The following is a 5386-nucleotide window of genomic DNA, read 5'->3' as shown; positions in this document are numbered from 1 at the left end:
GCTTTTGTTCAGGGCAGATAGACCATTCTCTCTCTCTCTCTCTCTCACACACACACACACACACACGCACACACATTCTCTCTCTCTCTCTCTCTCTGGCATAGAATCCTGTTTATGCTGCTCATTAGCTATGTGACTCTGGGCAATTTACTTAATTTCTCCGGATTCTGGTTCTCCCGAGTGTAAATGGAGCTGCATGATCCCTGTCACCTAGGATTGCTGGGGGTTAAGTGGGCTGATGGAAGAAGTGGACACCCGCAGCCGGGCCCAGGGGCTCCCCACTCCTTAGCTAGGTAAGCCAGCTCCACCCCCACACTTCCTGCCCAGATTCCCATGGATGCAGCAATCTTGGGGGGCTGCCAGTGTTCTCCTGGACCCATCTGGCTTTGACCTTTTGCTTCTGCTGGCTTAGTGCAGTTGGGGATGGACTGGGTGACCTGCCCAGGGCTGTTCTTGTTCATGTCAGCACTGAAGGGGAGCTCGGCTCCTTTCTTGATATCCACACACTGAGTACCCCTGTGTGTCCAGCACATGTTCCTGGGGACTTGGCAGGGGAGGGACACTGACACTGCAGCCATGCAAACCACTTCAAATCGAAGTCCCCCCGCTTCTGGGGGATCCCTCCAGGTGCATCCCCCTCCACGTGTCCCTGGTCTTCTCCATCTTGCAATCTCTTCTGTCCTCTCCCTTCCCTCTCCACTCTTTTCTCTCTGGACCTTCTAGTTCTTCTCTCTTTAAGTTGCAGAACAATCCAGCCACTACCTTCCAGACTGGGCTCTGGGTCCATCTTGGCCTCTTCAAACCCATCAAGGTGCCCACCGGTGCCAGGGTTCAGCCTGCCCCATCACATATTGGAAGCCCAGCATCTGGCTCATCCTCCCTAGGGTCTCATTCCAAATCTCTGTTTCACCCACAGTCAGCGCTTCTGGACTTTCCATCTGGTAATGTCCTCCAGCCATGGCACAGGCCTGATATGCAGTAGGTGATTAACAGATGCTTTTGGACTGTTGAAGCTTGCATTCTGCCATTGTTTTTCTCCTGTCATGGTGGACTGCTCCCAGGCCAGGGACATTTGGGGTCCAGTGCTCCTGTCTTGGCCTGGTTCTTAGGTGTTTAGGCCACATCAGTGCTTGCAGCATGACTGGGATTCTGGGGCCCGAGCAGGGCTGGTGAGAGAGGCCCGTCTCCATGTCCCAGAGGAATGTGCTCCACCTCGGGGTGGCCCATGGCAGGAGGGGAACTCAGGCCATTTCCCTTCCTCCTTTAGTAGGTGGAGCCACTCTGTCAGTTTGGAATCCTGGAAACGTGGACTTTCAGAGCTTTTGAGTCTTAGAACTTAGGATCCTAGTTAAGAGCACAGACCCCCTGAATTGGAATCCCAGCCCTTCCATTTATTAGCTGTGTGACCTTGAGCAAGTTACCTAACCTCTCTGTGCCAATGTTTTCTCACCTGTGAAATGGTAGCAATGATTCTACAAGATTTTTTTCTTTTCTTTCTTTCTCTCTTTCTTTCTTTCCCTTTTTTCTTTCTCTCTCTTTCTTTCTCTTTCCTTCTTTTTTTTTCTTTTTTTTTTTTTTTTAGACGGAGTCTCACTCTGTCACCCAGAGTGCTGGAGTGCAGTGGCATGATCTTGGCTCACTGCAACCTCCGCCTCCGGGGTTCAAGTGATTCTCCTGCCTCAGCCTCCTGAGGAGCTGGGACTACACAGGCACATGCCACAATGCCTGGCTAGTTTTGGTATTTTTTGGTAGAGACAGGGTTTCGCCATGTTGGCCAGGCTGGTCTCGAACTCCTGACCTCAAGTGACCCACCCACCTGGGCCTCCCAAAGTGCTGGGGTTACAGGCATGAGCCACTGCACCTGGTCTGATTTTACAAGATTATAGTAAGACTTAAGGGGGTTAATTTTTGTCAAGTGCTTACACCAGGGCCTGGCACAGATAGAGCATCTGTGAGCATTTGAGAAATAAATCAGTGTGAATTCTGAGCATACTGGAATCTTTGTCCTTGTGCTATTAAGATCTTTAGGCCTGGAAGGGACCTCATTTCATGTCATAGGGCAGGAATTCTGCCCCAGTTTCCTTCAGCCCAGCTTGTTTATTTGTCCCCATGGACAGAAGATCCCTTTCTATCCAGCCACTACAATTGCAAACAAGTTCTGGGGGGCGGAGGTGAGCCTGGGCCCAGCAGCTGCTGCAGTAGTGAGGAAGAACCTGGTTGGGTTTTGTCCCTGGAAGAGGGCAGGGGATTCCGGGTCTAGGGAGCCTGGTTCATTTGTCATGTGGGTGCATTAGGGGGCTCCAGGCCAGGGTCCACCTTGTCCGCCCACTGGCAGTGGCCTGGCAGCCCTACTCCCAGGACATGGTGGGACCAACAAAGGTGTGGCTGATGCAGCCTTCTGCAATTACCAGGCACAATATAAATAGCAGTAATGCATGGACGAAACTCCTGCAGTCAGCAAGGGCCCTCAGGAGGGACCTCCCCAGTCCTGCTTCTTGCTGAGACATGGAGTAGTACTCTCAGCCCCAGTGGGTTTCAGGGTCATCCCTCATATCCATATAACCCACTCCCTATCCTGGGTGGATAGTGGGGTGGACAGAATAGTGACACAGTGGACAAGTAAGTTTTTTTTTTTTGTTTTTTGAGATGGAGTCTCGCTCTGTCACACAGGCTGGAGTGCAGCGGCATGATCTCAGCTCACTGCAACCTCCGCCTTCTGGGTTTAAGCGATTCTCCTGCCTCAGCGTCCCTGTGGCTGGCACTACAGGCGTTTGCCACCACGCCAATCTAATTTTTGTATTTTTAGTAGAGACAGAGCTTCACCATGTTGGCCAGGCTAGGCTTGAACTCCTGACCTCAGATGATCCACCCACCTCAGCCTCCCAAAGTGCTGGGATTACAGGTGTGAGCCACCGCACTTGGCCTAGGGTTTTAGTTGAAACATAAAGCATGGGCCAGGCGTGGTGGCTCATGCCTGTAATCCCAACACTTTGGGAGGCTGAGGTGGGCAGATCGCTCGAGCCCAGGAGTTCGAGACCAGCCTGGGCAACATGGTGAAACCCTATCGCTACAAAAAGTACAAAAAATTAACTAGGTGTGGTGGCGTGTGCCTGTGTTCCCAGATACTTGGGAGGTTGAGGTGGGAGGATCACTGGAGCCTGGGAAGTCGAGGCTGCAATGAGCCGTGATTGAGCCACTACACTCCAGCCTGGGCAATAGCGTGAGAGCTTGTCTCAAAAAAAAAAAAAAAAAAAAAAAAAAAAAAAAAAAAAAAGAAAAAAAGAAACATAAGGCATTTAGGTTAGATATAAAACAGGGGTTTCTGCTAGTATAGATGCTTGAAGGAGGCTGAGGTGGGAGTGTTAGTCCGGTCAAGACAAGGAAGGGGCCCAGATCACGGAGGGTAGCAGATTTCTGCTCAAATCTATAAAAGAGCTTTGAATGATCAGAGATACCAGAGAGCAGAGAAGCTGCCCCAGGAGGTGGTGAGATCTACGTCACTTCAGGTGTACAAGCAGGGACAGGGTGGCCACTTCGGAGGACTATAGGTGAAGGGACCCAGACCTGAGAATTCACCGTCTGGTGGCTTCTCCAGGTCCTGTCCAGCCTTCTGAACTTTGCTTTATGAAAACGTCGCTGGAGGAAAATGGGAGGAAGTTGGCGATGGTTGGTATCTTCTCCCCATCGTGCCGCCTGATTTCTTTCACCCTCCAGGCCTGGGGCTTTCTAGCTGTGCATTCAGCTTCTCAGGACATGGAGTGCCTGCCATGCTACCTTGTTCCTGCCTCCATGCCTTCTCCCTCCTTTTTTTTTTTGAGACGGAGTCTGGCTCTCTTGCCCAGGTTGGAGTGCAGTGGCTGGATCTCAGCTCACTGCAAGCTCCGCCTCCTGAGTTTATGCCATTCTCCTGCCTCAGCCTCCCGAGTAGCTGGGACTACAGGCGCCCGCCATCACGCCCGGCTAGTTTTTTGTATTTTTTTTGGTAGAGACGGGGTTTCGCCGTGTTAGCCAGGATGGTCTCGATCTCCTGACCTCGTGATCCGCCCGTCTCGGCCTCCCAAAGTGCTGGGATTATAGGCTTGAGCCACCGCGCCCGGCCGCCTTCTCCGTCCTTGATGCCATTTCTCTACCCACTTCTCTCTTCTTATCTCAATCCTGTACAAGCTTTCAAGGCTCAGCTCAAGTCTCTCGCCTTTGATGAGGCTTCCCTGAAGACTCCTGATCTAAAGCCCACTCTGATCTGATATAAATCCGTCCCACCCGCAGGGCTGTCTGGCTTGCTGAATTCACACCTATAAGACACCTCTCAGCCCGTTGCGTGCTTACACGACCTTGCCTTGTAGTCTGGTTACAAAGGCTTGTCTTGTCTCCTTAGATTAAAAGCTAGAAAGGGATGAATATTTGTTGGACACCTACTATGTGTCAGGCACTGTGCTAAGCCCTTTAAAGATGGTTTGCATCCTGCAAAGTGTGAACCCTTATCCCCATTTCACAGATGAGGCACCTGAGGCTCAGAGATGTTAAGGGGCTTGCTTCCCATCCTCAGTCAGGAAGCAGCAGAGCTGGGATCAAACCAGAGTGCACCTTTCTCTAAAGCTGTGACTATCTGCCAGCATGGGGGTGCCCAAGGCAGCCCTCAGCATCCCCCTGGTGCCCCTCACCACACATTCTCCCAGGAGGTGGAGAGGGTTGTGCTGGGCAGCCCAGCGTGATGACATATGGGCAGGGGTTGGGAGCACTGGACTCGTACTGGGGGGGCTACTGCTTCCCAGCAGAGTAACTTTTGCCAGGCAGCTCATCTCTGGCCTCAGTTTCTTCATCGGTAAAATGGGGTCAAAAGGGTGGAACTCCAGGCGGTTTAAAGAGGTGCCTAGCACACAGCAGGTGCTCACTAAATGCTTCCTGCGTTGTGAGGCAGTGAGTAGACCATTTGGCCTGCATTGAGGAGAGTCTTGATGCCTTTAATTTGTTTGACTGCATGCAAATGAACAAATAAAAGGAGGTTATAACCTTGAACACTCCCTCTCCCCAGTCCACAGCCCTTGGGTGAGATAGGAAGGGAGACAGGCCTGAGGAGCATGGGATTGGGGGAATCGGTGTGACAGGGTCCTGGGAAGTGGTGAGACTGAAGCCTTTGCAGCTGGATCCACCTGGGGGCCCTCTGGGAAGCCTTCCTGGAGGAGGTGCATCTGTTCCACCTGGGGGCCCTCTGGGAAGCCCTGCTGGAGGAGGTGCATCTGTTCCACCTGGGGGCCCTCTGGGAAGCCTTCCTGGAGGAGGTGCATCTGTTCCACCTGGGGGCCCTCTGGGAAGCCTTCCTGAAGGAGGTGGCCTTTCAGCCAAGCCTAGGAGGGTGGGAAGGAGCAGGGGTGTGAATGAGAAGTGG

The sequence above is a fragment of the Macaca fascicularis genome, chromosome 10 (genome assembly GCF_037993035.2).
Source record: "Macaca fascicularis isolate 582-1 chromosome 10, T2T-MFA8v1.1".
Lineage (NCBI taxonomy): Eukaryota > Metazoa > Chordata > Mammalia > Primates > Cercopithecidae > Macaca > Macaca fascicularis.
This window is presented reverse-complemented; position numbering follows the sequence as displayed.